A 24,066-nucleotide genomic window follows, 5' to 3' on the forward strand; every position below is an offset into this window, starting at 1 on the left:
AACTGTCCCCAAGAATCTAGTCGAGGATGACATCCGACAGAGCCCTCAGAGTTCAACCATGAACCAGAAATGAGAACTTCCGGTTCCTTCCACCAGACCACAGAACGGACACCAAGCGCCCATTCTTCTCCACATTGTCCTAAAGCAACAGTGGTTCTGAAACCCAGCTCTGGTTACGGGACCCACAGATGAGCCAGCTGCAGCCAGCGCCCCACCTGGATGTCCAGGAACCTGAGGACAGAGCAGCCAGACGATCTCATGGGACCTGGGCCAACACTTGGCCATCCTCAGAGTGGCTGCAATGGAACAGACCGCGTGATCAGAAATGGGTGTTGGGAAGCAGAAGCACTGGGTCCAGATTCGCCAGGGCAACCCCGCTCTCTTATAATCCCGGAGATCCCTTACGTGCACAAGCAGATATGGTTCTCTGTGTATACATTTGGAAGACTCTTTATATAAACAGGTTCACAAATCAGAGGAATTAATCCTCTGTAGACCAATAGTCTGATTTGGGGCTTGGAAATTATGATCCCAATAAATACACGCCAGGATATACTTTATATTTTTAATGCAAATATTTACATTCCAAACAAAGGCGCATGGAACTTAAAGACAAGCTATTTATGCCAGCTATAAGAAATACTAACAGCCCCCACATTTCTTCCCTGAGTAGATGGCTCCTGTTTATATTTCTGAAACACCAACCAAATTTCCATAACATTTCTCCCCAAGACTCTCAAGACACACACAAAAAAACCTGTTTAATGGCCCAAAAACCTAATGCCAGGAAATCCAAGGTTATTACGTTAGGCTCTTGACTCCTTCAAAAATTTAGTGGCAAGCGTTAACTCCTGTACCGGGCTAACAAATTGGGGGGATTCTTTTATGTCTTCTGGGTGCACACCCAGGGGCCCACGTAAAGTCCGTAACAGTCCAGGAAAAATGGGCTTTTGAAAGAATCACTTTTAACTGATGTATTAGTTCAATAAATGGCAGTCTCTCCCAACTCTGTGTGGACCTAGCTAGGAGCGGGCCTCCCAGACACCCTCCTCACCCTTGAGAGGCTCCCTGGGCTAGGCAGGCAGACCGCACCCAGGAAACTAGTGGGATGGGTTCAAGGCTGAGCTCGGCCGAGTAGAATGCAGAAGCTCAGAGGAGGAAATTAACATTTGGATGGGGGACGAAGGGACACAGGGGAGATGAGGCAGACATGGGACGCGTTACTGGCAAAGGTTTCCTGAAGGTGATGGGGGCCGTGGGGCCCCGGTGCGGGGGGGGGACCAAGAGGAGGCAGACAAGGGTCTCCTGGCCAGGCTGTTGGTCAGCCTGCCCCTCCACTGCATGTGAACTGCCTTCCAGTAAGGAGGCAGCCTTGGGGTCCACAGCTAATCACTACCTCACGGTTGCGATCACTCCCACGTGCTGCACAGAAAACAACAGAGAGCTGACAGGCCTTGCGGCCTAACCTCGATGTCCCCTGTCCTCATGGGCCCCAGGTGTCAACCCCCACCAAGGGCCAGGCTGGAAGTGGGCTCAGCACTTACTATTCACCGGCAGCAAGGGACTCTTCTTGCCCACTCCTGATCTTTCCTTCCACGTGAAGAGCACTCAGCCTGTGTGTCTACACCTGGCCGTGTCCAAACTATCCCAGAAGGTGTGGAAGGAGGACCTGGACATGAGCCCAGTCGCACCTTTCCGCACCCAGAGGAGGCCTTCCGCCCTGCTAGCTGCCCGTGGAGGAGGAAAGCTGCACCTTTCCCACTCTGCTGGGACCGGCGGGCATGGGGGGCCGTTGGCCCGACTGCCCAGTGCTCTCCAGTTCAGGACTATGATGCCCCCTTGCCCACCAGTCCAGCCACCTTCTCCAATGTCTGCTTCAGTCGGAGACAAACACCCCGTTTTTAACTCCACCCATCTTCCTCCTCCCCTCTCTCTCTCTCCAGAGGTTTCAGAACTCCTGCAATATGCTACCAACTTGGGGATTCTTTTATGCCAGGAAGAGGAGCTCAACTTGGGGAGACCCCTTGAGCCCGAAGTTGTACGACTTCTAATACTCAAAACACAATACGAGGTAGAAATTATTAACCCCCTTTTACGGGGGGCAAACTGAGGCACAAGCAGGTTAAGCCACTTGCCCAGGGTCACGGTAATGGAACAAAGAAACAGAGGAGGGACTCCAGCCCTGGTCAGTGTGGTGCCAGGGCTCACCCACCACCTGTGCTGTCCCTCCAAGGGTCTCCAAGGGATTCAACACCCAGGCTAAAAGCACGTTTGTGTGGAGGCACCAAACTCCCGGTTCACTGCAAATATGAAGGTGCTGGCTGAACGTGGCATGAGGGGCAGACAGAGCTACCCAGCCCCCTTTGGCAAGGGGAGGACAATAATCCACCTTCCCAGACCTGTCAGAGTCTGGAATGCTTGGAACCTTCCAAGCTCACAGCAAAGGTGCCACAGGCCCAGGCCCTTGGGACAGGTCCCTACAAGGGCATGGCAGACAGGACAGAACTTCCGCTGAGACCCAGGGCTGCCCTGGGAGGGACCAAACCACCACCCCTCAGGGCCCTACCTCCCGCACCCAGACCACCACTGACATTTTTGCCCCGGGGAGCAAAGGGATCAGTAGGAGCATATTCCATTTCAAGAGAAAATGTGAAACAACCAGGTTCCAGCACATTGCAGGAAAAAATAACTGCACCTGGTCTGCATCTAATTATTTGCCCATGTTGGGGTATTTTCCAGGCACCTGGGTGACTAGGCTGCCTGCTTCAATATTTTCATCACAAACACAATTCTGGAAAGCGTCCAAGTTTCCATTATAATGACACCCTCTGCTTCTGAGGATCTGCCAACCTCACTTTCTTCTGAGGCCCGAAAGGCCTGGACCAGGACGGGTTCTAGAAATGTAATATGGGTGTCAAGGAGAGAGAGCCTGCCCCAGGAAGGGGGCCCCTGCAGCCTGCTCAGGACTCCTTTAAGCTTAGAGTGGGGCTCAAGACGTAACATTCAAAAGCAAGCTACCCCAGCATGTTTCCGGCGAGACCTGCCCGATCTGCCCCCTGCTTAATTGTGACAAGTGGAAACACAGCCGAACTGATCCAAAGCCTGCCCACGGAGCGAGCTGGAAGGGTCAGAAAGCAGCTGTTTATCCGGCCCCTCCTCGCACACATGAAGAAACAGCCCCAGGAGGTGAAGCAACCCGTGAAAAAAAACCCAAACAGGATCTAGGTGTCCTGGGGCTCCTGGCCTTATGAGGTGTCAGAGAAGCCCTCTGAGGTCGAATTTGCTAGAAATGATGCCCCGCCCCCCAGAAACAGACACATCTCCCATCTTCATCCAAAACTGTCCATGCAATTTCAGGGAGTCCGGACACATCCTCTGTCCCTGGTTATGAGAGCTCAAGAATACCCCAAGAGCCAATGTTTCTTGAGTGCCTACTGGGTTCCAGGCATGCTCCAAGCACCTGGCAGGTGTCAACGCACATACAGGACAGCAGGCGTCAGGCCAGGGCATGGAGTCCCCCCGGGACCACTCGGAGCGCAGAGCTGCTAACCGGGTCCTGGCCCGCTCTCTGGGTGCTGCGTGCTGCCTCTCGGCCCGCACACCCAGCGCAGGGCCCACTCCTGGGGCCGGGCATACATGCTGCGCATCGCGGCCACGGATGGAAGAGACGCCGCTCGAGGTTCCGCGCATCCCTTTTGAAACCAGCCGAGACCGAGAACCTGCTGTCCGTGGCCACCTCCCCCTGACTTAACCACTTGCTGATTCACACCCGCCTTCCCCTTCTGGGGAAGCCACAGTTTTCGTCTCCACCCGCTCTCCTTTCCCTCCTTCCTCCGCTGTCATTTCTTCATCCTCCCTCCTGTACATCGGGATGGCTGAAAACTTGGTCTGTGTGATCTCAAACAGCCTCCCCGCCCTCTAATTGAGACAAAGGGGGATACCTGCCTGACCTGCCTGGCACAGGGCCAGGTGGGAACCAGTAGGGACCCAACAAATGACAGCTGTCGTGACCAAATGTCTCCCTCCCAACCCCCATAGGTTTAAAAAAAAAAATCCGTATTGGCCCAAATCAACACAAAACCTTTACTCTTCTTCCCAGCTCTCTGGATGGGATACACTAACTAGGTAACTGCCCCCTTTATGCTTTGTTTCGTGCTGTGAAAACACAGGTCATCTTCTCCCCGGGGCGTCTCAGGAAGGAAATCAGACCTTAGCACTTGAGAACAATAAAGAAATACATTGTGCGTGTCAAAACATTCCGTCTCCCAAATACCTGGTCGGCTAAGTAACACAACCTCCTGATTCCCATGACAGGAACAAAATCACCCACGGAAGTAAGTGAGTATCACTCCCGAGCCTCCCAGCGCACAGAGCGGAAGGGAAGACAAGTTGCATTATTCTCAACAATGACTGAAAGCATCACTTCTAAATGACACGCTGCTAAAGAGGTGCCCGCCGGTTGGCTGCTCACGTAAATGACACTCCCGCGCCAACTACTACTTTTAAACATAGTTTCCGCTTTTAGAATTTAAGAAAATTCCTCTCTCTGACACATGGTTGCAAATGGCATCTTCGCAATCCTGGACCTACGAAGGTCCAGCAAGGGGCTGGGCTCCAAACAAGCGGAAAGGAAAGGGGAGAGCTGCCCACCACAGGGAGTGTGCGTTCACCTGGAAGCCTCCAAGAGGCTCCAGCACGGCATGGTGGGATGAGAGCAGGCCCGGGAGCTGGGGATCGGCGACCTGAACTGACTTTCCACTTTCCAGCTGTGTGACCTTGGGCAAGTCAGCCAACTGCTCTGAGCCTCAATGTCCACATCTATAAAAGGAGACTCCTCCCCACCAACCCACCCCCTCCAGCACTATTCTTGCCATATTGTCCTTCCCAGCTCGAGGTTTATTTGAAAAGCTGGTACAGGCATTTCTGTCTGCTCCCCTCCTGCGAGGGCTGGGACTAGGCCTGTCTTATCACCGTACCATCCCCAGATGCTCCACCAGGGGATCTATTTGGTCAATGAAATTATATGAAAAGTTTGAGCACAGAGTCTCTTTCCACGTGATGGGAATTCATCAAGTAGCTACCCAATGAGCGCACGACCCACAAGCATGTGAAGGAGCCTGGTACGTGGCCACAGGCACGTGCGCACCCACCAATTCTTAGTCCCTGAGCCCTTGGGGGTGTGATCCACATGTCCTATCATGTGCCACATCTTCCTGACCGTGGGACACTCCTCCCATTAAACAGACACAGGGCCAGATGTCAAGCCTCAAGCCTCCTGGCGCTGCACCCACCCCAACCTTTTACTCCACTTCTAGCATTTGAGCCCACACTTGAATATCCACGCTTGAGAATTCTCTTGAAAATTAACAAGACCTGCAAGTCTGTTTTTCTCCAACTGGCTGAGGCTGACTCAAAGTTGCCCCTTATAGGTGGGGCATGGGTTCACCTATTCAGGGTAGCTCCAGAATCTCCCTCCCCTCCCTCTCTCCCTATGCTTGCAAGGGCGATTTCCAGCTGGGCCTTAGATGGCCTTGGACAACCACAGTCTAATCACAACCCAGTACCAATCTAAAGCTTCTGACAGTGCAGGTTCAAAGGGCCTGAGGTTCCCGTGGCCCAACTGGTTAATCTGGAGTTTCTTTAATGCTCTTCTCCAAACGCCAAATAAGCACAATCCACTTCCCAACCTCTCCTGCAAACGTTGCCTCTTCCAGATGCAGAGATTAATCTTCTCTCTTTCTGGCATTGGAAAACCAAATGCCTCTCCTCTCCTGGCCAGGGCCAGCAGCAACAGAGGAGAGAAAGGTACAGAAAGCAGCCCACAGAGACGCCACGGTGACAGTGCTGGGATCCGCGGCCAAGACCGCAGTTCAGGCGTCACAAGCTCTAGTCATCAAAGAAAAGCAAGGCCTAGGTGTAACCCACTCTGGACAGACCTGACCCCCTCCCACACCCCCCCCCCCCCCCATATCCTAGGTGAATTAATGCTGCTTGCTTCAGCCACAAGCTAGCTCACTGCAGTCATGCAATGATCCCAAGAGAAAAGACAGACATTGTTGAATTTCCTTCCCAGGGCCCTAGAGATGGTTCTCCTGGGGAGCTAGACCTTGAAGGGATGTCCAGACCCGAAGCTCCACTTCTGGATCAAATTATACACTGAGAGGGAGACCATGGCAAGCGGACTCACCTTGCTGGCTCACGCTCCCCATCCAGGAAGAAGCAAGAAGAACATTTTCCTGCCAATCTTCCAGGAGTATTGTAGAGAACAACTTATTTGATAAAAACTACCTAATTAAAAGATATTTTTATTCACATGCTATTTTAAGCAAAATCATGCATGACTTGTACACATTTAGGTACCAATTAAAACATCCTGATTCAACATGCAGTTTGTAAAATTAATAAGTACCATGTTCTGTAAGGGAGGATTCCTTGTTCTGCAAGGGGTGGGCGGGAAAGCTCGGAGGGAGAGCCGTGTGGGAAGGTCCTAGAGGAACTACCGGCAAATCTCCAGACCTCAGTTTCCTCCTGGGCCCCGCAGGGGGTGCAGATGCCCTCCAGGTGGCTTTCTGCTCCGTCGCTGGGTGGCTGCCCTCACAGCAACCGCGGCTGATAAAGAGGGGCTGGGGGCACTACCAAGGAGCCTAGAACCAGAGCCCCCTGCTCAATTTCACTGAACGGTGTGCCAAATCCCTTCACGGGGCGTCCTGGGGCTTCCTGAGAATACAACTTCATTCCCCAAGCTCCGTGCCATTAACTCACCCAACGTAGGCGGGGAACGGGAAAACGCCCCCCGGCGCCCTGGAGCTAGCCTCAGCCCCAGCCTTGCCGCCTGCTTCTCGAACCTCCCTACGCGAGGCGCAGACGTCCAGCCGCCAGCAGCCGGCAACCGAGCCCCAGCCTTCAGTGTCTCCGCCGGCCTCTCCAGCCGCGAGGGCCGAGCCAGGGCGCGGGGCGGGCGGGCAACGTGGGCACCAGGGCCGCGACGGGGCGGCCAGGCAGCCGCGCCCAGGACCCAGGCGCCTCCGAAACCTAAACACACACGCACACACGCGCGCGCACGCCGGCCAATCCATTCGCCCGGAGGAGTCGGAAGGCGCTTTCACAGCTCTTCATTCATTCCCCAAAGGCGAGGTTCCCTGCACCCGGGCGCCTCCATCCCGCCATCCCAGGGGGCTCCAAGAGGGCCAATTGCGCCACGCGTCCTCTCCGCCCGCACACACCCCGACACCCTCGCGCTCCAGCACGATCGCCAGCGTCGCCCCCGCACGGGGGCCGCTGCCTCCCCGGCTCCCCACAGCTTCGCCGCCCCGCTGCCCCTGCTCCCCGCCGCCGCGCCGCTCAGACCTGCCGCGCGCCGCTCGCCGCGCCCAGCCAGCCGGGGACGCCACCGCCGGGAAGCGCCGGCAACTCCCGAGTCCCGCCGCCTCCGGAGCCACGGCCGGCAGCCGGGAGGGAGCAGGGGGCGGAGGGCCGAGAGGAAGGAGGAGGGGGCGGGGAGCAAAAGTTCAGGCTCATCCGGGCCCGGCCGCGCCCCCGTCTCCTCCCACGCCCGCCCCCGCGGTGTCCCCTCCCGGAACCGGGTCCCGCAGGCGTCGGTGCCTGCCCCCGCCCCGCCCCCCGCCTCCTCCACCTAAAGCGGCCGCGGGACCGGAGCGGGAGGTCGGGAGGTGGCTCCCAGCCGGAGTCGGAGAGAGAGAGAGACGGATGCCCGCTTACCTGCCCGGGGCTGCGCCTGGAAACTTCCCCGAAGTGCGCGGGGGAGCAAAGCATCTGGCTGGGGGAATTCCCGCCCTCCCCAAACCCCCAGGGCGCGCTCACACGGTGAAAGCACCGGTGTGTCTGTCCGTCCGTCCTCCGCCTGCAGCTTCCAGAGCGGGGCGGCACGGGGGCGCCCCGATTCCGACTCCTGGGGCCATTTCTTCTGGGCAGCCGGCCCGTGCGTACCCCGCGGCGTGCGCCCCCCGCCGGCCTCCGGCTGTCCGCAGCGCCACCACCCCTTCTCCTGGTCCCCTGTCCCCGAGATCCCGCCGCATTCTCTCGAGCCAGGGGGGGAGCATGCGAGCCCCGGCGCCGCCGGCGGGCAGCCCTTCTCGCGGGGTCCCCGGAGCGCGCGGCGCCCGGAGGTGGCCGGGACCGGTGGCGAGGGGCCGCTCCCGCTGGTGTCCGCGGGGGCCTCGGGGAGGCTGGGCCGAGGGACGCGGAGCTCAAACCTGCCTCGGCTCGGCGCGCTCGCAAGTTCATTGTCTGCCTGGGCCGCCGCCGCCGCCACGGAGCCGGGAGCGCCGCGGGGAGTGAGGCTGTGCGCAGCCTCCGCCGGCCCGGACTCCCTACGCCCAGCCCCGCCGCTGCCCGCGCTGCCCGGCCGGAACGCGGAGGGGCGCCGGAGCCCCGAGCCAGACCTCCAGCCGCCGCTCCTCGCCGCCCCCACCCCCGCGCCTGGCACCCAACTTGTACCTGAGAAGCCCGAGTCCAACCCCGGAGCCTCTGCGGCTCCGGCTCCGCGGGAGCGCGCCCAGCCCCGCGCCTCAAGCCCCGCATCCAGGGCGCGTCAACCTGACTCCCCGAGGGCAGGGAGGAAAAGTTTGGGAGTGACGTGCAGATGGCGAATGAAACCTCCGAAGAGAACCCTCCCCCCCCCCCCCCCCCCCCGCCCCATGTCGCGCTGACACACATCAGCTCGAGTCTGGAATGTGAGATCAAGGCATGTGCGCCGCGCGGTGGGTTTGGTCCCCGCCCCCTCCCCTTCCAAGTAAACAAGGTTTGTGTGATGCGGTGATTCTAAATAGAAAGCAAACCGAAACCCCTAAAGTCTGCCAGTGACGCTCTGCCGGAGACATTTTTAACGAACTTGGCGGTCTGCAGCCAGCCCATACATTGATATGCAAGGCCACGGCGCTGGTGGGTTCTGCGATCTGTGTTTTGTTTTTGCAGCCCGCGAAGGCTCTGCCCGGCTCTTTGGCCCGGTCTGTTTGCTTCTGCCGGGAGGGGAAGGCTCCGCGGGACCCGGGGCCCTGCCGCAGTGGCCCGGAGGCGCCCGCTCCAGAAAACCACCTGGGCTGTCCGAGGCCAAGGAAATGACACCAGTGGTCGACTCCCTGCCTCTTGACCAAAGATGCCATCAGTTAAAGAAAAGACACTGGATTTTGGAAGACTCAGCTCAAGGGGCGCTTGGAGCACCAAGCCCAGCCTCTCAGGAGATGCGTCCAAGGGACAGGGAAAAAAAAAAAAAAATCTTTGTCTTCAATCACACAGCCTTTTGCCTGCCCATGTCCCCCATGGCCACGGTCCAGCATCGGTCCATTCCTTAGTGCTACAGGGTGGTGGCCCTCGGCAGAGGGGGGCTTCCTGAGCCTGCCTTTCCCCTCTTTCCTCTGGTTCTGAAAATCCGATCTATATTGCCCGAGGCTTCATCACACCCCCCAGAAACTATAGCCTGCCCTGAGGTCATAAACTTCTGTTCAGCGTCCATGGCAGCTAATGCAGAGGTCACAATCAGAGGATTATAACTGCAGATGGGAAGCTGGACGAGACGGGGGTTCTTCAAAACTGTGTCTTGTTTTCCTGCAAATAAATGCCCCTTACATAAAATCTACGAAGAAAGATTGATGCAAGAGACCAGCCTCAGAATCTCAGACGGCATCGCTCTTTCCATATAGACTCCACTTGGTGACTTGTGTTCATTATTATTTTTTTAAACAAAAACCTTTTTCTGAAAATACAATGAGCTGCTTTTTGCAGGGTTCACAATTCCCAATAGATGATGATGCCATTTTTCAAGGTCTTATACACGTTGTGGCTTTGTGGCTTATTTATGAGCTCCCAAGAAAAGCCTGCCTTTCAGTGAAGTTTATATACTCAAGTAATTGCATCAGGGGACACAGTGCAGGGTGCTATTAAAGAGGGTTAGTTGTACAGGGAGGCCCTGGGCCAGGCAGCTGTCAGACCAGAGTGTGCAATGGGCTTAAACAAACACAGGGAAGGTTCTATGGAAACACAGAGGAGGAAATCCCCTCCTGTAAGGCTGTGTGGAACATTATTCCACGGCCACACATACCTCGATCTTTCCTCTCCTCCCTCCAAGTAAACACATGACCCTGTTATGGAGATGGCGCTGGGCCCACCCGGATCACTTTCAAATTCAGGTGTCAGAAATCATGGCTGACACGGAGCAAATTGTTTTTAAGTAAAATCACGGTACCGCTTTGATATTAATTCCACCAGGGACTTTCCAAAGGTATTGATACACGTGCCTGAGATTAACTGGAGGGCAATTTTCACCCTTAACGTTCATTTCACAAAATTGCCCAAGAATTGCACTTCACCTGTTATTCTGGAGGGTTGAGAGAACACCCAAATGCCAGATGTGTGTGAATGAGCAGATGGATAGACGGTTGCATGTGTGAGAGAGGTTGGGGCCCACATGACACCGGCAGCTAATGGGTGGAAAAATGAAGATCATTTAAGAAAACAAATATCCCCTCCCCCATGTGTTCACCCCTCCATAATCCTGGAGTTAAATTGCCCTGGTTCAAACCATACCTCATCTGACACCCAACTAGCACTCGGAGTGCCTGTCACTTTCCGTGCCTCAGTTGGGACTGATGATAGCACCTACTAGTGGTCAGTCGAATTACTGATCCCAAGGGGGTATCAGACTTCTACACCCTTGTCACAGCCTCAAAGAGCATGCAGTATTTTTCCCCATTCCTTGATTTCGGACTCGGCCATATGCCTTGCTCTAGACAATGAGATTTTAGAGAATGTTACTGAATGAGAAGATTGAAACATGTTGCGGGGCTGGGCTTGCTCTCTTGTGCTCTGGTGGCTCATAATGAGAAGATATCACAAGAAGCTGCGGCCTCTTGCCTCACGGCTCCAGAACGAACACACAGGGAGCAGACCTGAACTCACCCCACCTACAGCCAGACGCCGCACTGGCTCAGCCAACCTACACACACACGAGCAAGGGGGGGAATGCCCGTTGTAAGCCACTGAATGCCAGAGGTGGTTACGTAGCTGACTGATACATAACCTCGGTGGGCTTGTGTGAAGATTCATGACAAAATGTTTGTAAAACACGAAGCACAATTCTTGGGACATCGTAAGAGCTCAGAAATATTCGCTGTGATTAGCCATCAACATTATTGGAAGCTAATTTTGTGCGTAACAATCACATAATAACTTTTTTAACTGATGAACTGAATCAGTGAACAAGTATTGCTCGAATAAAGATTTTATACACAAGACAGTGCAAGGGCATCAGGAACTGGAAGGCCAGGGACCTGCCATGGTGACCAAGTCACATTCATTCACTCCCGCATCCATTCAGCAGTCATCCCGTGAACACCTGCTCTTTGCCACACACTGGAGTGAATGCTGGAGCCACTAAGATGGCCAAGTCTCCATCCCCTCCTCGGGATGGGGACCTACGGAGCCCCACCGTGTGAGAAGCGCTCTGCTAAGCACATTCCCATGCTGTATCATTTGACCCTCACAACAGCCTCGTGAGCCAAATGTGAGCCAACATTACTTATCCTCTTTTCTCAGACAAGGAGACAGAGGTTCAGAAACCAAACAACATAGGAAAAGGACCAAAATCTCCTCCACCGTTCGTGTGAGCTAACGCCGATGAATTCAAGTTAATAGAAGGCACACCTGATGGGAAAGTGAAGTGAGAACCAAGCGGAGGGGTGAATACAGCTTGGGCGGGTCTCCATGCCAGGGATGTGCTAAGCACTTGGGAAATACTGAGGCTCAGAAGACCCAGCTCCTGTTCCTGCCACCAGCTGTCTGTGGGACCTGGACCCCTTCTCTGGCCTTCAGTGTCTCCAACTGGAGGGAGAAGGACCTTGAAAACTACAGCCTGGCATTTTCCAGAGCTACGAATTCTAAAGGAATTGCTGTGGGAAGTCCCTTGTCCAGGGACTAAGGGATGAGAATCACAGTTCTGGGAACTGGCCCAGTGATCTGAAAGTGGGAACAGCAGGCTACTCGGGAGGAAAGGAGACAAGGCCAGGCCTTGAGCACTGCTCACGATAGGCCCCAGCTCAACAACAGCAACCTCGCCATTGATCATTCCACCGTTAGAGCACTGAAGACGGGAGCATGTGGGGTCTTCCAAGAATTCCTCCTAGAATGCAAAAGCCCCTGAAAGAGAAACCATTTTCGATGCCTGAGGCCCATTAGTTATCAGCTAATGCCTCCTTTTTTAATTAGCACTTTAGCAGAGACGGGGATGAAGTTTCAATTCACTTTCACCTTGTTCCCACATTTGAGGTGGTTTCCAAGGGGACTGCAGGGGTGGAGGGCTGCTGGGAGTTGCCTGTGCGGGGAGGGGCTGCACCTGGGTGTGAGGGGCCCGTGGGGACCAGTGCACAGATTCTCAGGGGCTCTGCCACCAGCAACGACCTGCCTCCAGCCCTGTGACTTTGACAAATTTAGCCTGCTCGCTAACCTGAAGTGCATTTCAATTTCATAAATTTAGAAATGCTCTGGTTAGATCCCTTCTGCAGTAATGCATCCATTAAGTGCACTTTATGCCAATTTTGGTATGCTAATCCATCACAAATCGACATGAAATTTAGGTTCTTGTGAAAATTTCCTACACCCGATCCGAAACCTCTACCGGATTTAGGGTAATAACAAATTGTGGTTCCTTAAAGCTGCAGACTTAGGTCTGCATCGAAACTTGCCTGAAGAGAGGAACAGGGCCAGTTTGAAACAAACATCAGAACCTGTGTATGCACCTGAGAGCTGCCCACTTCCCCCCTCCCCCCCCCGGGGGGGGGCATCTCCCTTAGTCCTAAAATGCTGCCACAGCCCGTAGGCATTACGGTTCTGTCTCAGAGTTCCCACCTGAGAAGTCTTCTCTGAAGGGCTGTAAGTCCTGGGAGGGCAGGAACGAGGTCCTGTGAGTGTCGGCATTTCCAGCCCCCAGCTCAGAGCCTGGCCTGCAGACACGCCCAGCAAATATCTGGTGAATGACCCAGCTGGAATCTCCTGGCTTGATTAGTGCCTCATCCCCCAGATTTAACTTCCTATGATTTTCCCTATTTCCTAGAATCAGATGTCTTCCCCACCAATGAAGGCTGGAGATCCTAAAAGCACAGGCAGAAACCTCTGGAGGGAAATCAGTTGAGGACCCCAGGTGATTGGAGCGATGGCAGCACCATGGGAAGAACCTCTTTATTCTGCAGTATCTGAGGCCAGGAGTGAAGGTAGGGCCAGTAATTGGCGATACAAAGAACGTGCGTGTCGTGAAAGAGACATAATGTCATTGCCATCACCTCCTGAGACTCTGTTGCTACCAATTGTTGAAGGGCAGGGCCTATTAACTGATGTTTTTAGCTGCATAATAGACGTTTTGCCAATAAGGTGAAAGTTTATAGCCCGTAGCATTTTCACTTGCTTCTGTCATAAGATCTACAATCCACCCAACAGCAAAAATGAGCTGTTGACTTGGTAAATTTAGAGAAGCATTGCCTGCCCTAGATGTGAAATACCTGAGCCTTCTAAATAAATTTCATTTCCCTGGCTGAGCATTTAATGCAGTCAAATGTTACAAAGCAGTGCTGGGGAGGATAATGGGAATGACACCCACACGCAGAGGCTCTGAGCGGCTGTTCGTGATTTGCACTCCCTCCCTGCCCAGCTTCGCTGCTGGGTCCAACCCAGACCCGCTTCACGATCTGCAACAGCCATTTCTGTGAATGTCCCCACCACACCTGCCCAGGTGCCTGATGTAAAAGCCCCAGTGTCATCCTCAGCTCTTTTACCTCGTTAGCCGCCATCCCCTTCCTGAGCCTGGCTCACCTTAGAGGCCTGGGAGGTTTTAAAAAAATTCAGATTCCTGGGGCGCCTGGTTGGCTCAGGCGGTTAAGGGTCCGACTAGTGATTTCGGCTCAGGTCATGATCTCATGGGTCGTGGGATCAAGCCTTGCATCAGGCTCCGTGCTCAGTAGGGAGTCTGCTTGCTATTCTCTCCCTCTGCCCCTCCCCGCACTCGTGTGCACAAACTTTTTTCTCTCTCCCTCTCAAGTAAGTAAATAAACAAATCTTTTAAAAATTCAGATTTCTGGGCTTCGATATCAGAGACTCCATTTCCGTAGGTCTAGGGTGGGGCCCAGGAAGCTGAATCTCTGACGTGATGCCTAGGCTTCTATATAGTTAACAAGCTCCCCCACCCCCTGCCCCTTGAAGTTTGAGAACTGCTAGTTTGGACCCATTTCATCTCTCCCTTGGGACTGCTGCAATGGCCCCTAGCTACTCTCCCTGCCTCCTCTCCTTGACCTTCAGTAACTGGTTCTTTCTACATATGCAGCCAGGATCTTTCCGACACACAGATCTGATCAGGCCAGCCCCATAATTAAATACCTGGGATGCCTCCATGGCACCTGCAAAGTGGCTCATGTCCACACTGCTAGACAGGGTCCAAGGCCGTGCCGCTGTAGTCCTGCCTTTTCTCCGGGCCCACCTCCCTCCCTGGCTCTTGCACACTCGTGCTCCGTAACGCTGCTTCCCAAAGCGGCTTCCCACGGACAACAGACATGGGGGCTCTGGACGCCAGCATCACAGAACATCGGTGATCATTTCTAGGGACTATCTGCTCTTGGGTGGAAACTAGAGAAAAGGCAGCTCCTTAGAAGTTGCTTTGATGACATTAAAACCCAGTGTGTCTCTTCAGTAACTGGTGTTGGGAAAACTGCACAGCCACATGCCAAAGAATGAAACTAGACCATTACCTTACACCCTACCCAAAAATGAACTCAAAATGGATTACAGACTTGAGTGGAAGACCTGAAACCATAAAATTCCCAGAAGAAAATAAAGATGGTAAGCTCCTTAACACTGGTCTTGGTAATGACTTTTTGGATCTGACTCCAAAAGCAAGAAATAAGCAAGTGGGACTACGTCCAACTAAAAAGCTTCTGCACAACGAAAGAAATCAACAAAATAAAAGGTAACCTACTGAATGGAAGAAAATATTTGCAAATCATACATCCGATAAGGGATTCCCCATAGTCAAAATATATGAAGAACTCATACAACTCAATAGCAAAAAAAAAAAAAAGCCAATCTGATTAAAAATGGGCAGAAGTTCTGAATACGCATATTTTTTCAAAGAAGACATACAGATGCCAAGAGGCACATGAAAAGATGCTCAACATCCCTAATCACTAGGGAAATGCAAATCAAAACACAATGAGATATCGCCTCACACCTGTCAGAATGGCTAGTATCAAAACGACCAGAAATAACAAGTGTTGGCGAGGATGTGGAGAAAGGGGACCCCTCTTACACTGCTGGTGGGAAGGCAAACTGGTGCAGCCACTGTGAAAAACAGTATGGAGGTTCCTCAAAAAATTAAAAATAGAGCTACCCTATGATCCAGCAATTCCACTTCTGATTGTTTATTATTTGAAAACCAATGAAAACTCTAATTTGAAAAGATGTGTGTACCCCTATGTTCATTGCAACGGTATCTACAATAGACAAGACATGGAAGCAAGCTCAGTGGCCACTGTTGGATGAATGGGTAAAGAAGACATGATACAGGGACGCCTCGGTGGTTAAGTGTCAACTCTTTTTTTAAAAAAGATATTATTTACTTATTTTGACAGAGAGGGAGAGAGAGAGAGAGAGCACAAGCAGGGGGAGTGGGAGAAGCAGGCTTCCCGCTGAGCAGGGAGCCCGACTTGGGGCTCAATCCCAGGACCCTGGGATCATGACCTGAGCCAAAGGCAGACACTTAACTGACTGAGCCACCCAGGCGCCCTAAGCATCCAACTCTTGATTTCAGTTCAGGTCATGATTTCAGGGTTGTGAGATCGAGCCCCGCATCAGGCTACGAGCTCAGTGGGGAGCCTGCTGGGGAGTCTCTCTCTCTCCCTCTCCCTCTGCCCCTCCCCACCCCTAGACTCCCCATCCCCACCCCTCACCCCTGTGTGCACCCTCTCTCTCTCTCTCTCTCTAATAAATAAATAAATCTTTAAAAAAATAAAAGAAGATGTCATACAGGCTCAGGCAGACTCAGGGTAGATATTTTTGGCAAGAAGGCTTGGTGGATGGTGGTGTGTGTTTCCATCAGGAGCATATAACTTCTGGTTGTCTTTCTTCTAATGATGTTAATAACTAACAACGCTTCTAAATCCAAAATTATAATATTCAAAATCCACTATTTTTTCTTCATTTAGCGGATGGAATACTTCTATAAAAGTGAAGTTTTCCTTGTTTATTATTGTTTTCACCTTGTGGTACAGTTAGTAAAGAGAAGGCAAGATAAATGCCTAATTCTTTCATTTATTGTTTTCAAAAGCATGGCTTGGTTCTCCAGCATCCTCCAGTGGTGACCAATTAGATCTACTTTTGTTGTTGCTTTAATCCTACAGGGTTGGTGGCCTGATAAGAAAAGGGAGAGAGAGATCTCTCTCTCCAAGCATGCACAAAGAAGAGGTCATGTGAGCACATGGTGGGAAGGCAGCCACCTACAAGCCCCAAGAAGAGGCATCCGTATGAAATCCACCTGGCTGGCACCTTGATCTTTGACTTCCCGGCCTCCAGAACCGAGAGAAAACAAACTTCTGTTGTCTACACAAAACCAAAGCCCTGAGCAAAGCCCAGAGAGAGTGTCGCTACAGTTATGGTGTGGTGTGGGGTGCTAGAAGGGTGTGAACACTGTTCGGGGGCCTCCCATCCAACCCGGCTGAACCTTGCTTGGTGTGCTCAGGTACTTGGTGGACAGGCTGCAAGTCCCCAGGCTCAGGTCCTGCACCTCAGTGACCCTCCTGGTTTGCTCCGAGACCCTGGGTGGGCCCCTTCCTCTCTCTGGGCGTCACATCCCTGCTCCTGACACTCAGGGTGGAACTGGATTATCTCTTGGGACTGTGCTCTGGCCAAAGGGTCATTCTTGATTACGCATCCATGAGAAGTGACAGAAAGTGTTTACTATCTGTTATCAGTCTTCTGCTGGGAAACAAATTATCCCAAACTTAGCAGCTTAAGACAACATCCATCTGTTGCCTCGAAGCTCTAGAGGTCAGAAAGCCGGCGGGCTGTCTGCTCCAGGTCTCGCGAGAATGAAGTCAAGGGGCCAGCTGGGCTGGGCTCTTGTGCGCAGGTCCTGGGGAGGAAACCACCTCCGAGCTCATTCAGGTTGCTGGTAGAATTCATTTCTTTGTGGTCCCTGAGGTGCCCATTTCCTTGATGGGTATCAGCGGGGCTTCTCTGGCTCCTCTCAGGGGCCACCTGCTTGTCTTCTCACAGGGCATCCTGTGCCTTCAAAACAGCAACAACATTCAAGTCCGTCTCCCTCTTGGAACTCCTCTGCCTTTCTCTTCTGCTTGCTTCTAAGGGCTCCGGTGGTTACATTGAGTCGGCCAAGGAGTATCCAGGATGTTAGTAATGCAGGGTGATCTCCCTCTCTTAAGGTTGACTTTGACTACATCTGGGAGGTCTTTTTTGTCATGTGACCAACATACTCACAGGCAGGACACTGGGGGCAAAGGTGATGATGGAGGTTATTTAACACATCTGTGTTAGGATGTGCACTAGGCCGGTTTCTCCTGGGCACCATTTCTTCACCAAACAGTTCCTGAGTGGGGCCGGGGACACTCTACCTGAGCCTCCAAGACAGCAGCCCTGCCTTCTAGAAGCCCCCAGTCAGAAAGGATACAGATGGGAAGAACCAGGTGCCATGCCTGGGCCTGGCCTTTGGTCCAGGGCCCACTGGGGGCAGGTGTCTCATGCACTCAGTAAGAAGTTGGCCCAGCAAGGGTCCCAACCCTCCAGGTATTCCAGCCACTCTGAGCTTTCGCTTTATCTGGATCTCCCTGTTCGATGATTTCCTTTCAGCACACTCACTGAGAAGCAATTTACATCCTGAAACATATACTGACAAAGTTGGGAGTTGCTTCGATAATGAAGTGTGGGAAGAGTCTGGGGAATAGAGAAATGACATTGGCCACAGACCAACGGTGGTTGATGGTGGCGGGTGGGACGGACGTCAGGCACTCATCTCAGTTTCTGGTCTGAGTGTGGAAATGTCCACAATAAAAAGAGTTTTTAAAATGCATTTTTTAAAGGGATGATTTCTTTTCCTCATAAATGGAAAAGCCACTATCATTTGCCAAAAGAAATTATCAAAAAGTAAATATAATTAAAAGAAAAGAAAGTGGTTCAATCCCAGCCAGGTACTGATGGGTGTTTTCTCCTTGTTAACAAGGAGATTAGCAAGTATCAGAGTTTAAGGACAGGGCTCAGTGGGCTTTCTCCCTGGCATAAGTTTTTTTTGTTTTTTAGGATTTTATTTATTTATTTGAGAGGGAGAGAGAGAGCGCACGCATGAGCGAGGGTGAGGGGAGGAGAGGCAGAGGGAGAGGGAGAAGCAGGCTCCCCAGTGAGCAGGGAGCCCGATGCGGGACTCGATCCCAGGACCCTGGGATCATGACCTGAGCAGAAGGCAGATGCTTAACTGACTGAGCCACCCAGGTGACCCTCACTGGCATAAATTTTTAAGAAGACTTATCAGTTTTCCTTAAATCTTTCTCAGTAAGCACAAAGCAGTAAGCAACTCAGTAAGTTGTATTTAACGCCGGATCCATGCTTCCCTAATAGCCTCTGTGGTTGGAGGAGCTCTGAGTCACCTTCTGAGGCTGCAGTGTCCCCGTCTGTGACTGTGGGTGTGCTGTCTGGGGGCAAGGGGGAGGGGCCAGGGAGTGAAGAGGGACAGCCCAGAGCAACTGGGAGAACCCCCTTAGGCAAGAAAAGCTTGGGTTCTAAGTCTACCTTTGACACCTCTCCCCTTACCTGGGCACCTGACCTTCTTCTCTAAACTGCCCTCCCGCCACCCCTCAAGATTCGAGACCCCAAGTACTTCTCACGCCCCCACCCTCAGCTGCAAGCTGGCCCTGGGAAAGAGCCCTGGGCCCTCCACCTTCACTGAATGACCAGTGAAGACCTTTCTCCTCCCGTCCCACCACCTCCCCTCCCAGATCTAAGAAGAGACTGCAGGTGGCTTTGTCACCTACTTTTTTTTTTAGATTTTATTTATTTGTTTGTTTGTTTACTTTATTAATCTTAGAGAAAGAGAGATTGCTCGTGCATGAACATGGGGAGGAGTAGAGGGAGAGGGACAAACAAACTCCATGACAAGTACAGAGCCCAACGCAGGGCTCGATCCCACGACCCCAAGATCACAACCCAAGCTAAAATCCAGAGTCAGCTGCTTAACCAACTGAACCATCCAGGTGCCCTGCTTTGTCACCTTCTAAGTCTAAGGCATCCCAAGCCCTGAGGAGGCTAAATGGGAGGTACTCAGCCAAGGCGTGACTTGGGGACTTAAACCCATGGGCCACATCACTGGAACTCTGTACCAGTGACTTCCAGACACCAGCTAAGCTGTGACGACCTGGGTGAGGGTAAGAGGATATTGCCCCATTTTACAGGTGAGAACATTAAGGCTCATGTAGTTGCCCAAAGGCACACAGCTTTGCCAATGGCAGAGCAGGAGACAGGTAGGGCCCATTGCCCCTTGAATCAGTGCTCTGTTCGAGGTACTCCCCAACCCAGAAATGGGCCACATGTCACCCGAGAGTCCTACCCCAGCAGGTAAGCAGTGGAAGGGCAAGAGCACTCAGTCAGGAGTCTCTTCCAGGAGCCTGAGGGGCCACCCTGCTCCTGATTCACACATTTTTACACAGGGAGCACGTGCACGAGTGAGCATTTTCAGATGAGGACATTACTCTTACAATCCTCTGAGCCATTCGTCATCTCTTGCTTACTCCTTTTATTGCCTGGCCCACACCAGGCTGTATCACGGTAAATGTGATGTATCTGGCCTCAGGTTGGCCCCTCGGGAGGGAGAATTCTGGGAGGGAGGAGCCCGGGACCCAAGAAGCCAAGAAGCAAGAAGGACCTCTCCTGGGCCAAGAGGCCTCCGGGCCTGAAGTCCCTCTTTCCAGAGCCAGGAAGACCGACTGTCTTTGCACCAAGAGGAGGGGGTGCTATTCATCCTGAGTCCTGGTCCTTGCCTGCCTCCCACAGGTGCCCACCGGGGGGCTGCACTGGACATGAAGCCTAGAGTCACCCTCTCCCACCCCGGGGGCTGGGCCTCTGCGAGTCCTGGCTGGGGAGCTCACCTGGACGCAGCCTTCACACGGGGCCTCCCTCCTGCCTCTCGGGGGCTCAGGGCTGAGGAGCCCGTGCCTTCAATGTCTGCCTCCAGAGGAGCTGAGTGGTGCTTCTCCCCCTCTCCTGGAGCCACTGACAGCATTTACATCACACATCTCGGCCGCCAGACTGAGGCATTAGTTTTCAGGCTGTGACCGGGACCTAGAGCTGCCTCCCTGGCTCCAGTCATTGTAAAAACAATTATTCCTCCTTTGACTTCAGCCCAAGAGCTGAGCTGATATTTGAAGATTCGAGGAATCAAATATTCATAGAAGCGACTGTATAATTCTTATTTGGAATATTATGTGAAGGGACCATTCCTTTCCTGTGAAGCCCCAACCGAGGAGCTGTCCCCAGTCTGGGCTAAAAGCCTCACACAAGTAGACAAAGTCCCACCTGGAGCTGGACCCCCAGGCAGGACCTGCTCCGGGCGAAGTGCTTACAGTCTCAGCAGTACCAAAAAACCACTACTTTGAGTATGCCTAGGGCTTCACAATTTACAAACTGTCATGTTGGTCCAGTTCTTTGAGCCCCCATCCCTAGCTGGTTCAGTCAGTGAAACATCTCCCTCGGCTCAGGTCATGATCTCAGGGTCCTGGGATCGAGTCCCCCATTGGGCTCCCTGCTCAGCGTGGAGCCTGCTTCTCCCACTCCCTCTTCCCCTCCCCGCCTCGTGTGCTGGCTCTCTCTCTCTCTCTCTCAAGTAAATAAATAAATAGTCTTTTAAAAAAAATAAAATTAAGATCCATATGGGAAATAATGAATGCACCATTTATAAATGAAGCGGTAACCTCTGAAAGAGGACCGGTCTTGCTTAGACTCAGCTAAGAAGTGTAACGGGGAGGATTGACTCCCAGGCTAATGCTCTCCCTGTAAAACCCTCTTTACTTTGCAGAAAATCTCAACCTCCCTCCAGCCCCGAGGAGTAGACATTCTTCGACCCATTCTATAGATAAGAAACTGAAGTTGAGGAAGCTCTGTTTTGGAAAACTTTCCAAGTCCCCTGTAACACTCATGCACCCAGCCTTCCACCCACTGGACGTTCCTGGCACCCCAGGCTCCTGACCCATTTTTCCCGGGATCCGGGACCCACAGAGGTGATGGCATTCACGCGTGTTTTTCAGTCGTTGTTGCTTTCCAGCCCAGTATTTAAAAAATAACACCCCCAAACCACAGAACGCAAGGTTTTCTACACCTTGGCTAATTTCCTGCTGACTCAGCCAGGCTGGGCAGGAGCCAACCGTGGTAACTTCCCTGGCCCTGTGTGAGAAATATTTATTGTTGAATAGTCCTCTGTTTAATAAAAGGCACCCGGGCCTTTCTAGGGGGCAGAGAGGCTCAGACAAGTGTGGCTGTATTTCCCACGCCTGCCGCTTCTGGGCGGGATTAAGCGGGTGGAGTTCTCTGCTCTTCTAGCAAGCCTTCTGTCTTCCCTCCTTCCCACCTGCGGCCTTGATTTACATAAGCCAGAGCCTCACTTGGGTCCCTAGCTTCCCCCTCATATGTGAACCAGGCAAATGACTTAACGCCTCTGCACCTCCGTTTACCCGTCTGCAAAATGGCTAGAATCAAATGCAAGTACTGATTGCATTGTAAACTGCCCACTTCTGATTCATCCTCAGATAGCTTCCCTGTTCAGGGCCCCGGGACTCCTCCCTAGAGGCCGATCCATGGGTCTCTGCTGACTTGAAAGGAGCCTTTGAAATGCCAGAGTGCAAGCAAGAAATCGGCAAAGGACTTCAGGGCACTGGAAAGTACCTCGCTACTTAATAATGCACGAGGCTTTTTATGATGCTTATGTGAATAGCTCCTGTCTGCGGAGGCCGCGCTGAGAGAGCCACTTCCAGGAGCGAGCCCTTCACAATATATTGCAGTCCACGTCCCAAAGACCAGAGACCAGGGGGGCTAATCATGTTTCAATTACCGCGACAATTACAAAGCAGGAGACTGACGTGCCAGCCCGGCTGTGGCCCGGGTGTTCCCTGTGTGAAAAGTGTACTTCCCCTTTTACTTCCCCTTGCTGTAGTTAGCACCTCAACTTTTTGTCCTCCCTCTGGCCCTGCCCCCCACACACACATTGGAAATTCGCAGACTGGAAATGGATCAGAACTTCAGTGGCTGAGATAACAGATGGTGCTTTTTAATCTGTCAGCCTCCCTCTTGTTCTCGCAGGACTGGGGGGCGGCTCTGCCTCCCCCCAGCGGTGCCTAGCGGGGCTGTGCCAGGGAGGGCTGTGTTCTGTGGGTCGTCCACTCCTGAGCCAAATAGAATGTTGTCTCCCACTGCATCCTGGGCAGATGCACCACTGAGCCCCTCATCTTCCCCCAAAGCTGCCTCCCTGATGCCCGTCTCCCAAGTGCAGAGGCTGGGAAATGCCCTGACTCCTCCCCCCACCCCAACTTTTAGCTGGTCTCTTGATTCCACTTGTTGACACAGCTCAAGGATTGGTCCCCTCCTCTCTTGCCCCGTTGCCTCGGCCCCAACTCAGGCCTCTACGCCCCTCGTGCAGGTTTGTGCTCTGGTCCTCTGATCCTCTGCAGCCAAAGCTCTCCAGCCTGACCCACTGTCACACCCTCACCACCACCCAGGCCCCAGCCCCTCCTTCCTGCCTTGCTCTCATTCCTGCAGCACCCCTGAGCTGCTCACGGCTTCCCAGACACCCTTCTCCCTCAGGTCCCTGGGCCTTTGAATATATTGCTCCTCCGGTCTGGGAGGCTCTCTCCAGCCCTACCCTCTGGGCGGCGAACATTTATCGCTGGCTGAGTATCCACGCACTCCCCTGCAGCTCCCAGCACTCCTTGCGGTTAGACTGGCTACAGGATGAGTTTCTGGCCAATGCACAGGCAGCAGGATGACATTTCTGGCTGAAGCCTAGAAGAGTGGTGGGAGCTCCGTGTGCTTGCCGGTGAGGTGGGGGACCCCAAGCGGCAGCAGCCTCAGTGACTGAGTCATTACAAGGAGGGCAGCTGGATGTTGAGTCTCTAGACATACAAGGCCTGTGTGTGAATAAGAACAAATCATACGTGTCAGATCGCCGAGATCTGAGGCTTGTGGCAACTGCGGCAGAGGCCCCGCCCATCCAGACTGATAACCTGGTGGGCTCCCTTCCCTTCACACAACCAAGAGCCACCTCCTCCAGAGGCCTGCTACCCAGGCCCCTAGTGACGCTCAGGGCCCCTCTCTGTGCTTCCAGAGTGTCCTAGGATTTCCCCGAGGGGAGGAACTTTGTCCTCATCTTCACCATGGTCACGGTCATTACCATCATTCAGCATCTCTCGTTTCTTGACTACTGTCTAAATGTTCTACGCACATTCCACATCTCATCTCATCCTGATAATCACCCTCTTAGTCTGTACTCTTTATTGTTCCCATTTTGCAGACCAAGAAACCGAGGCTCAGAGAGGTTACGAGGCTTGTTTGGTGGCCCAGCTGCTAAGGGGCCGTCTGTGCAAGCCTGTAGCCTGTAGCCGAGGTGCCCCACCCCTGCCGGACCCCTCCCTTACCCACTTGCATACCCCCAACACTTAGCACAGGCTCTAGTACACAGTAGGTGCCCAGTGCAGTTTGTTGAGTGTATGCACACATGATGCTCTCTTTCTGACCTTCCTTTTCTGCAGTAGAGCCTCAGGGGGAAAGGTGGGCCTGCATACTGAGTGCTAGGGACAAGTGGCAAGTCATGCCCAGAAAGATGTCCCTCAGGCCCCTCTCCCTCCAGGGCAGTTGGCTCTAGACATTTCCTCTCGATTCATTTTGCAGAAGATTTTTGTGATGAGTCCTTTTTTTTTTTTTTTAAGAATACTAAAGAAGGAAGGGATGGTCACAGTCCTCATCCGATGCTTCCACCTTGACACTAGGATTCCAAGGCTTCAGTCCCTCCAGTCCTAGAATAGCTTCCTG

At 53.1% G+C, this 24,066-nt stretch overlaps 1 protein-coding gene across 6 annotated transcripts in view; it reads right to left on the reverse strand.

Annotated features, from left to right (window-relative positions):
* Positions 1 to 8,582, reverse strand: part of CHST15 (carbohydrate sulfotransferase 15) — a 76,821-nt gene extending 68,239 nt beyond the window's left edge. For all 6 annotated transcript variants that reach the window (XR_004301677.1, XM_032423077.1, XM_032423074.1 and 3 more), the window contains exon 1: positions 8,458 to 8,582. The gene's annotated coding sequence lies outside the window, so the exon portion shown is untranslated. The remainder of the gene's footprint in view (positions 1 to 8,457) is intronic.
* Between the last annotated feature and the right edge of the window lie 15,484 nt (positions 8,583 to 24,066).

The sequence above is a fragment of the Phoca vitulina genome, unplaced genomic scaffold, assembly GCF_004348235.1.
Source record: "Phoca vitulina isolate PV1807 unplaced genomic scaffold, GSC_HSeal_1.0 scaffold28, whole genome shotgun sequence".
Lineage (NCBI taxonomy): Eukaryota > Metazoa > Chordata > Mammalia > Carnivora > Phocidae > Phoca > Phoca vitulina.